Raw genomic sequence first — 12541 nt, 5'->3', positions numbered from 1 at the left:
TGAAGCTATAACGATCTCGCACACTTAGTGTCATTACATTAAACCGTATCTATCTCAATATTGCACACTTAGTGCCTCATATAGCCGAAGCTATTACAATTTTCGCGCTAAGTGCTATTTATAGCTGAAGCAATTTTGAAACGCACACTAAGTGCCAAACATAGTTGATTTATCGTCGTATGCAGTCGTAGTCACATATATACAATTTATGCATTATTAAAGTATTAAAAACATAATTGTAACTTCATTTATCACGTACGAACTGACCTTGGATACTAAAACGATGAATCGAATCGTTTAGTCAATAACTTTAGTTTTTCCCCGATCTAGATCCGAATTCCTCATTTCTTGATCTAAATGTATTCAAAATCAATCCATTTAATCACCAACTCAATCAATTTCATCCACAAACACATATTTAAGCCACTTTACACTTTGGCCCTAAACTTTCACATTTCTTACAATTTAGTCCCTATTTCAAAAATACACCAAATTCACAAAATTCAATAAGACCCATGCTTAGCCAAATTCTCTATAGGTCCCTAGCAGCCCAAAATTTTCATTTATTTCACAATTTAACCCCTCAATTTTTACTTTTCTCAATTTAATCCCTAATATACATTTTTACTCAAAATAACTTTACAAAGCATTTATATCAAACACCAAGCTTTCATATTTCATCATCAAACCTCCCAAAACACATGAATTCATCAATGGAAACTTTCAAAATCATCAACACATTCAAAAATTGAGGCTTGAGCTAGCTAGAACACGAAGCAACGATCACAAAAACATAAAAATTATCAAAAACCGAGCTAGAATCATACCTTAATCAAGCCAAATATTTGTCGGACCCTAAAAGCTCTCCCATGGTTTATTTTTCTTCTAATTTCGGTGAAGATGATAATAATTTAAGCTTATTTTAACTTAGTTTTATTTATTATAACCTTATTAACCAAATTACTAAATTAACCTTTTTATAAAACATTTAATATAATCCATTTAATGCCCATTTATGTCCATTCCCATTATCAATTGTATAATTACAACATAAGGACCTCTCATTTAATGAGCCATGGCAATTGATCACATTTAACATATAGATTGCCACTTTTTTTTACGCGATTTAGTCATTTTTCTCAAATTGAGCTATTAAACGATAAATTAGCTCACGAAATATTCACACAATAATCACATGCTATAAATACTAAAAATAATATTAAAATAATTTTACGACCTTAGATTTTTTGTTTCAAAACCACTGTTCTGATTTAGCTAAAACCGGGCTGTTACACCCTGCAAGCTTAAACACTAAGCAACTCAAAAACTATTCGTTCAACCCATCCAAAACATGATCAATTACCTTTTAAACATGCCAAAACAATCAACCTAGTTTCATAACCAATAAACCCTTATAGATACTTCAAAAACATTATCTAAATATTTCAAATAACATTTATCAAAACCAATTTAAAACCATGCTAATATCAACTTAAATTTTTCCTATATTATGTTTATTCATGCATCAACCTAAACATGCCATATTATAGCCTCAATAACACATATATTCATATATATAATAAACCAATATCAACTTATAATATTAATTACAGTCACTCCACAAAATCATAAGCTTTAGACAACCTAGGTACATGCCAACACAAAAAGAAATATACATCACACGTTTGAGATCGGGATGGTTGATGGATGCTGAATCGGCGATCAACTTAAGTACCTAACCTGCGCACGGAAATCAAACCTATGCTGAGTATAAACTCAGTGGTATTTCTATAATTCGAATATTAAAAATTAATATAAAGTAATATGCACATTTAATCTTATAATAACAATAGTCATTCAATTTAATTAATTCATAACAAATCAATCTTAACATTTTCAATTTCTCATCAATTGCTATCTTAAATAGCATTTCACAATAAAGTGCACAATTCATTTGTCTCATTTCCATTTCACTTTTAATACTTTTCAATTCCAATTATAATATCATTTCATTTAATTGCCCCTATTAACACGACTCGGACTCAGGCGGATACACAGATCCAACCAAAACACACTAGTTTGGCACCTACTACCTCATCTGATAATTCAAAGTAATAAGTTGGCACCCATTGTCTTATCTGTTAAACTAAAGTAAATTTGGTACCCGGTACCTTATCGAATTAATCCAAAGTAATAGATTGACACCCAGTGTCTCATCGACTTGAAGTCGAAGTAATCCCTGAACTCTTCCAATCCAATGGCATGCCATTTATATCCAAGTCAGCCCGATACAGTTAATAAGGTTTCAACTCACTTTTCAAGTGCAACAAATATTCAATATTAAGTTTCTACATTAATCACATATTCATATCAATTCAATTCAATATCAAAATGGTAACACTCACCTTAATTACTTACCATAAACATTTAAATCAAAATACGACCATTAATAATTAAATTCGGATTATAGAAATACAAACTAGAACTTCCGAGCTACTCCTAGTCGACTTTATATTTTCCTTTCTTAGTTGAGGTTTACGGCACAACGTTTGCTATGAAATTAAAACAATTAAAATTCATTAATACAATACAATTCAATTTCACATTAATTATTTCAATTTTTATTCAACATTTTCCTAAATTCCAATTTAGTCCCTAAACCTAGACTAACTTTATTTCTTCACAATTAATTCTATATTTTCATTAAATTTCCACTTTAAACTAAACTCAACACTCTAATTTCACTCAAATCCCTAAATTTTGAAATTTTTACGATTTATTCCCTCATACTCAAAATTTACAATTTATTGCACAATTCAATCCTTTTTCAATTCTATCTTAAAAATCAATCAATTTAGTCTCTAATTGTAACACCCCTATCCCATAACTGTCGCCGGAATAGGAAAAGGTATTACCGAAAATTAGAAAATAGATCTTAACAGTAAAATTTTGAACATTCTCTTGAAATAAAGATTATTTATTTAAATAAATGCTAGACACAACCAGAGATCGAATTTCAAACTTATAAAGTTAAACATCCAAAAGATGCCATATTCGCATGGCTTAAATACGTTAACCAAAATATCCTTCCACTATTAGTCTATTCTATACATGCCTTAAACCTTAATGATATACAAACTTTATCTACTCACATGATAACTCGATAGTGTGATGAAATCTCCTCGACTTCCAACCCAAGCAATTTCTCTGAAGCCTTATAGACATAGGAAAAATGCACAGAGTAAGCTTTGAAAGCTTAGTAAGCCTTAAGCAAATAAATCATTTCAATGATTATGGAAATTCCATATCACTAATCCGAATTGAAAAAAATTAATCTCAATTACATATACATTCATAGTACTCTTAAGTTCATATAACCTTATTAAGTAGCTTCACTTATTTATATTTACAAATAACTTATGACTATGATTTTAAATTCGTGTGATAACCGTCAATTCATTCGTATGAACAAAACTTGCACATATCCATTACATACCAACCAAAACATGTCATATTTTTCCATGTTTGATTCATGGAACCACAAGGTCACATGTCAAGCACATATAGCATATAATTATCTGTTATTTATCACGTCTCATTTTCACATGGACTACATACATCTAACCAAGTTTATTCAATGTTCACAACATAATCACATAATCACTACAAGCTGTCTTTCTGAGCAGCAGTCACTAAATTATTTATAACTGGAGCTACAAAACTCCAAATCATGTGCCGTTAATTTTCCTTGAAAATAGACTCATATATATTATATCCCTAAAATTTTTAGAATTTTTGGTTTGACCAATCAATACCCGATTTTTCTTAAATTTTCCTCTGTTTCATAATTTGACTAATCTCACCATTCTTCACTATAAATCAGATTTCTCATTGTACAGAATTCAAAATATGTTCTCATTTATTTCATTTGAAACTAGACTCATTAAGGAGTCTAAGAATGTAAATTTTATCTTATAATCATCATTGTACAATTTAAAATGATTTTCTAAATACAAAACAGGGGATTTCGAAGTCATTTTGATGCTATCTCACGCCACTTCAAATATCTCATTATCTACAATTATTTTGCTTACACAGTTTCTTTTATAAGAGACTAGACTCATTAAGCTTTAATTACATAATTTATTCAGCTTCTAATTCAATTTCCACAATTTATGGTGATTTTCCAAAATCACACTACTGTTGCTGTCCCAAGCAGATTTATTACAAATTTGCTCTTTCACACATTGCTTGCATTCAAATTATTTAAACATGTATATCATGTCATTCAAGATCGAACCCATATAACATAGGCATTAAATATGCTTCACTACCAACTTTAGTTCAATTGAAACGAATAAAATACAATATCATATTCACATTTAATTTTCCATGATCGTAATCACCTAAAAATAAAATCATATACTTCCACAAACCTTTCCACAAGGACCAAGTGTTTATATTTGAATATAAACATAGAATCATTTCACATAACTTAGTCATAACACTTATTCACAGATGCATCACTTTATACATTTATAATTTAATTCAAATCAAAATCGTATACGAGTACATGATACATACCTGGCCAACTTAATATGTAATACACTTTCAATTTGTCATCTTAGTGTAGGATCTTGTAATTGTATACTTTTATCAAATTCATCGGCACTTGGCCTGCTAGGTATAAAACCCGAAATTATATTACCAGCACAAAGTCTGCGGGACTTTAGCCCAGATACATTTCCAACACGAAGCCTGCGGGACTTTAGCCCGGATACATTTCAAAGACGAAGCTCATGGACTTTAGCCCAATACATTTCAAAGACGAAGCTCATGGGACTTTAGCCTGGATACATCTCCAGTGTCTTGAATATTTATTCACATGTTAAAACATTTCACATAACATATCACATTAGTAATTCAATTGCTTCATTCGAATATAAGCACAAAATGTACACCTACCCTTTAACTTTCGGTTCAATAATCATACACAAAGAACAAATAATCTTTTCACTATCCCAGTTTCACTTTTAATAACCATTCGGCTATATGCCATATTCACAAATTATTTCACACACAACCTCGATCAAGTAGGAACAATAGTCACAATTCATCTATTATACAAATATCCCATTCTTTGACTTTGTTTCATAATAGCTATTCGGTCATCACATATATACCATTCAATTCACATTCGACTTTATACAAAAAAGTACAATAAAATTGTATACACATATTACACACTTTCACATCATTACTTAATAGTCATTCGGCCACATTATATACATAAATCATCCATTTCATATTCGGCATTATAGCCTAAATTCAATATACTTATTGCAAATTGAACTTGTAAAGGTCAAATAATTACTTACCATATTATATAAAATCTTAAGCGCGCAGCAAATCAAATTTAATTACTTAAGGACTTACCTTGAATGTCATTGCACAATTATGGATTGATTAATCAACTACTTTTTCTTTCCCCCTGTCCGAATTTAGCTCCTTTTTCTCTTGAGCTTAATTCAAAAAAACAAATAAACATTTATTCACCTTAATCCATCTCATGATCGAATGCCTCTAAGCTTAATAATAAAAATCCTTTAACAAAGTAACACTCAACCAAAACAAATTCGATTCTACAACTATATAATTTAAAGCATCAATTATGCTTAACTAAACGTTAAGCTATAATCAGAATCACTCAGACATATTTATGGTCAAACATAGCAAGAAAACTAAATAAGCTTTACTAGCCACACTTAGTTCAATTATAACATAACTTCACTTACTTATAAGCACATTCGGCAACTTGATAATTAAGTTAATATCATGGTATCATAACTTAACATTTATCAATATGTCATTAGCAAAATATGCTCATGTCAAATTTACTCCCAATCACATCTCAAAATTCAACAAGCTTAGAACTCATTTAATAATTAAATTCCATTTCAAAGCATCAAAACATTATCAAATGTATACTCATCCTAAATGACTGAATGCACATTAACTAATCACTTAACAATTTTCTTTAGCAATTAAACTCATTCGGCAATTATAAGGACAAATTTAACAAACCTTAACTTTTAACTTATAATTGTACATATCTCATTCAAAACATCCACACCAATTTATTATCCAATCAACCATAGCCGAAAACCTATCATACAATTAAAACCCTTGTTCAAATTATTGTTCACTATAATACTATGGCTGAATCCCTCAATTAGCTAACTAGCCTCTTGTATTCAATCTAAACAGGTATATACAACCTAAATCCCTCTTTTAACACATAATTCACTATCTTGGAACTCATTTTCTAACTAATTTAACTTAGTCCAAAGCCGAATGCTATTTGAGCATTAAGCTCATGTTCTTTTCATTATTAAGCAAGTATTATAACTCAACTAACTTCATTAGCCGACTACTCAAGCTCATTTGAGCCACATATGGTAATTTAGTTTGTTCATACTCAATTAGAAAAATTTCTCCTTACAAATTATCAAAACATACACAATGTAACCCATTGAGCTCATGACCGAATGCTTCATGCATCACAAACACAAAATCATACACATGGGTCATGTTAGGAGCTTCAAAACCAATTTAAATTTCTCAAAATCCAAAGAAAACATATGAAATCATACCTTAAGTCCCAACACAAGATGGCCGAATGCCTTAGGTGTTCTTTCTTCCATTTCTTGTTTAGTTTTAGGTAAAGGGAGAAAAAAATGAGAAACTTTGTTTTATCACCCTTTTTTATTATTAATTCATGGTTTTCTAATATAAAACTATTTAATATTATTTCATTAATATACAATACACAAAATGCCAAATTTTTCATCATCATTACATTCCACTATAATCATAGTGGTCCATTTGACATGCAAGTCCTCTATGATGCTATCCATATACAATTTGGCCACTTCAACTTTTACCTATCACATTTTATGGTTTATTAATTGAGTCCCTTTTATAATTTGACATCCAAATAACAAAATTAAAGCATCAATTTTTTTAATTTATTATTCTTATTTTTTTCACACATGCAAATTCACATAATAAAACATAGAAATTAATTTAATCCTTTCTTATTAATTAAACACCCAAATGATCACATTTTCGCATTTAAATCTTCACATATGCTAATTCACATATAATGAACACAAATAATAATAATTAATTATTTTTTGACTCAGTTTCGTGGTTCCAAAACCACCTGTGACATCCCTAATTTGACTCTAGTCGGGAAGTGGTTTCGAGACCCTAAAACCGAGTCACACAAGAAATTGATTGTTAAATTTCATGTCTATATTATGTTACAAATTGTGTGTGAAATTTTGATGCTTTGATTTTGTCAATTGAATGCTAATTTAATCAAAAGGGCTTATGTGAGAAACATTGAAAATGTGTTGGTTAATTTTAAAAGGGCCAAATTGTTGCATGGATTAAATATGGAGACTTGCATGTCAAAGTCCCCATTTTTCATGATAGTGGCCGCCATGTTGATGTTTATGACAATATATATGTATTATTTACTAGTTTTAAGGCAACTAAATGGTTTTATAATTTTATAATATTATTGAATGAAGAAATAAGTGAGAAAATGGGTGAAAGAAACAAAGTCCTTGTTCTTGTTTCTTCTTGGCGGTTCTAGGAGAGAAAACAAAAGAAAAACCAAATGTTGTTTCATCTTCTCCTTAGTAGCCGAACCTTGAAGAAGAGAAGGAGAAAAGTCTAAAACCATTCGGCACTTTGATATTCTTCATGAGGTGAGTTTCTTGTTTAAAATTTGATGGAAATTTGATGTTTTGGGATGGATGTTAAGCTAGTTAGGCAACCAAAGGTTCAATTTTTTTTTGTGTGTGGCTATATGTGCATTTCGCCATGGTCTTTGCTTGAACTTGAGATTTGTAATGTGATTTTTCCTAAATTGTCTATAAATTTCTGGTTGTTGATTTCATGGTAATGGTATATTGAATCCATGATTTGAATCCATGAAAATTTAGTGAGGTTGCATTCGGCAACTTGCTTGGAATTATGAAATGATGTCCAAAATTTGTAATTTATGCTTATATATTGAAATAGAGCTTACAATTAATAGAACCATGTACTAATTGAGGATTTTATGTGTTAAATTTTGGATGTTGGAGTTTTAGCTTTGAAATGGTTGTTAGATGAGTTATAAAGTACTAAAAATTGGAAAGAGAAAGAGCTTAAGGCATGGTTAGTATTCGGCCATGATGAGAAGTAAGAAAATTATGTTTGTGGTTATAAAAGATTTTGGGCATTCGGCTACTCGAGGAAAGATGAGAGACATGCTTATATGTTTACATGCGTATTACCGAACATGATTGTGAATAATGATACTAATAAAACGGTTTGTAAGTTATTAATAAGGGTCTTTGACATAGATACTTGTAAATAAGACAAATGTCACATATTTGGAACCCTTACATGTTATTTCGGCTTTAGTTAATTATTGTAGAAATTAAAGCTAAATGTTATAAGGAATAAGTGTATTTCTTGCTAACCAATTATAATATAATCGAATGTGGTTTTACACAATAGTGATGTGATAAGTTTAAATTTGGTTCATTAGCTCAAGAACTCAAGGAAACAAAGTCGGATCGTGGAAAAGGGAAATTGATCGAATAGTCGAATTGACGTACTTTAGCGATCGAGGTAAGTTTTAAGTATTAAAACCTATATTGTGATTGAGTATGATATGTTAAGCACATATTAAAAGAATCATAACTTTATTGTAAGTTTTATGCATATAGCCTAATGGCTATTATGAAGTATAGGTAAGTTATTGATATGATATGTTGCCAAATGGTTATGATATTATGAAGTGCTAAAAGGATATGTCAAGAGTAAATTTGTGATAAACCTGCTTAGGACAGCAGCAGTAACATGAATTTACAAAATCACCATAAATTGATGGACTTGAATTAGAGGCTGAATAAAACATGAAATTAAAGCTTAATGAGTCTAGTTTCTTATAAAAGAAACTTTGTAAGCAAAGGAATTTCCGATAATGAGATATTTGAAGTTGTGTGAGACAGTGCAGAATGATACTGTAATCCTCTGTTCTGTTTTTAGAAAATCATTATAATTTGTAAAAAAATGGTTATAAGATAAAATTTATATGCTTAGACTCCTTAATGAGTCTAGTTTCAAATGAAATCAAATAGAACACATTTTGAATTCTGTACAATGAGAAATTTGATTCGTAGTGAAGAGTGGTCAGATTAGTCAAACAGTGAAACAGGGGAAATTTTAAGAAAAATCTGGTATTGATTGGCCAAACCTAAAATTCTAAAAACTTTATGGATGAAAGATATACGAGTCTATATTCAGGAAAATTGACGGAAGTGATTCGAGCCTTGTAGCTCGGTTATAAATAATTTAGTGACAATTGCTCAGGAAAAACAGCTCGTAGTGTATATATGTGATAAGGCCTAATGGCCGATGTGATGAATGTGAAAGTGTAATTATGTGGTAAAGCCGAATGGCTAATGTGAAATACATGTGTGATATGTATATGTGGTAAAGCCGAATGGCTAATGTGAAATACATGTGTGTTATGTATATGTGGTAAAGCCGAATGGCTAATGTGAAATACATGTGTGATATGTATATGTGGTAAAGCCGAATGGCTAATGTGAAATACATGTGTGTTATGTATATGTGGTAAAGCCGAATGGCTAATGTGAAATACATGTGTGATATGTATATGTGGTAAAGCCGAATGGCTAATGTGAAATACATGTGTGATATGTATATGTGGTAAAGCCGAATGGCTAATGTGAAATACATGTGTGATATTATATGTGGTAAAGCCGAATGGCTAATGTAAAATACATGTGTGTTATGTATATGTGGTAAAGCCGAATGGCTAATGTGAAATACATGTGTGATATGTATATGTGGTAAAGCAGAATGGCTAATGTGAAATATATGTGTGATATGAATATGTGGTAAAGCCGAATGGCTAATGTGAATGTTGTAACATGCGATTAAATGTACATGAAACTTGGAAATATATTCCGGGTAAGACCCGATGACTACGTGTGGAGATTATGTCGGTAAGACCCGATGACTACGTGTAGAGATTATGTCCGGTAAGACTTCGTAATAAGAATTGCTTATAAATATATTCAATGCGAAAGGTTAAACAGTATGTACTCCAAGTTTATATATGATGCATACGAGAGCAATCTATGGGACTATTCCTATGATTATGTGACATCGGATTAGTGTGAGAGGTTATGTGAAATCATACGATATATCTATGTCACATGAGCTCACTTTTATGTGAGAGTTTATCTACCTATTGTATATGATTAGATGTGCATATTCGGTAAAGGGATGGTATGCCCGAAGGAAGAGTGAAATGAAATTATGAACAACTATGTTATAATTTGATTGTTATCTGTTGACACTTGCTTAAAACTTACTAAGCATTGTAATGCTTACTCCGCTTATTCTGTTTCCTCCGTCTTATAGGTCTCATTGCTGAAGCTACTGTGCTCGGGGATCGTCAATGACTAGTCACACTATCACCATCCACTGTTTGGTACTGCTACGTTTTGGAATATCTTATGGCATGTATAGAATAGGCTAGTAGTGAGAGGATATTTTGGTTAATGTATAGGACTACCCTTTTGTTGTAGGTCATGTACCTTTCGGTTTTGTGTAAATTTGGATAGCCATGCGAAAATGGCTTAAGTATACTTTGATCATAGCATTATAATCATTTTGTAAGTTGCCCGTCGAGAGGCATGGAAATGTTGGTAACGGTTAGCCATGGGAATGGTTATGCATGATCACTTTTGGTATATGTATGATAAACCTTAGTTGATCCATGGAGGATCATGGGATAGGTAAAGTTTACCCTTAAAATAGATGCTGGCAGCAGCAGTGATGTGGATGTGAAAATTCACTCATAATAGTAGAAATGGAAATAAAATAGTGAACAAATTATGTAATTGAACCTTGATGAACCTACTTTCATATAGAAGAAACGAAACGGCCATATGAATCGGATTTTTAGAGATATTCAAGTTCTCGCGAAATAGGGCCAGAACGGTTTCTGGATCCCCTTTTCCGACTTTGAAAATTCACTATAAATTAACCAGAGAGAATTAGAATTTATTCTCTATATGTACAGATTCCCTTGTGAGTCTAGTTTCTTTAGAAATGAACGGCATAAGTGTTGGATCCCTGTACAGGAAGATATCCAAGTCATAATGCGCAAAGGTCAGTGTAGTCGAACCCTGCAACAGGGGTGACTTTAACTAATAAAATGTACTAATTGGCTTGACCAAAAATTCTAGAAAAAAATGTGTAGATGGAATTATGAGTCTAGTTTCAGGAAAAATTTACGGAACTGGTTTTTAAGTTCTGGAACTCGAGATATGATTTTTAAGGTGACAGTGACGCAGTTAGCCAGCTTGTCTGGGAATGTTAAAATGGATTGTGAAAGTTAATCGGTAAATGCTCAATCAGTGAATTTAGTCTGTGAACCCCTCGTGTCCGACTCCGACAACGGTCTCGGGTACGGGATGTTACAATTTTATTGGTATCAGAGCTACGGTTTAGTCGATTCTAGGACTAACGTAGCACGCGTGAGTCTATTTATACATGCCATAAAGTGATAAAATGATAGTGTGATGATTTTTGACTAGTAAAAGGTGGTTGTCAGATTGTAATGAATCTTGATCCCGATCAAGTCAGTAGCAAGCTTCGACTATGAGAATTAGCGATATAACTTCACTTAGATATGCCTAAACTATTAAGTTGATCAGTGCACGTATCATGTACTCGTATTTGAATTTCGATTCGGATTGAATTAAGGGTATATGTGATTTTTGTATGTGGCTATGGAGTGGAAGTTGAATGGTCGATAAGCATGTTGTGTTTGTATTCAAGTAATGTAAATGATATACTAATGTGTATTGCTATATGTGTATATGTACATGAGAATTGAGAATGAAATATGGATGTGACGTGATTATTGATATATGTGTACATGAGCATTTGAATGATACCCGGGCTAAGTCCCGAAGGCATTTATGCTAGTGAATATATCCGGGCTAAGACCCGAAGGCATTTGTGTGAGTTGTTATACCCGGGTTAAGACCCGAAGGCAATTGTGCTAGTGATGTATCCGGACTAAGTTCCGAAGAGCATTCGTGCTAGTGATGTATCCGGACTAAGTTCTGAGGAGCATTCGTGCTAGTGATGTATCCGGACTAAGTTCCGAAGAGCATTCGTGCTAGTGATGCATCCGGCTAGGTCCCAAGAGCAATCATGTTGGTGACGTGTATTCGGGCCTTCGTGCCTAGTAGGCTTCGTGCCGGTAAATTGAGCAAAGTTTAAGTGTTCATTACTATACGAATTCAAATTTATATGAGACGATATGTTTAAAAGTGTACATACGTGATGTTTATAGACTTGGGTAAGTCATTTCAATGTGTAATAACGAATGAATAAGAGCACTATGTGTGTGAATGATTAGAGGCACTGT

This window comes from Gossypium arboreum, chromosome 12 (assembly GCF_025698485.1).
Source record: "Gossypium arboreum isolate Shixiya-1 chromosome 12, ASM2569848v2, whole genome shotgun sequence".
NCBI lineage: Eukaryota > Viridiplantae > Streptophyta > Magnoliopsida > Malvales > Malvaceae > Gossypium > Gossypium arboreum.
Note: the sequence above shows the minus strand (reverse complement) of the source record.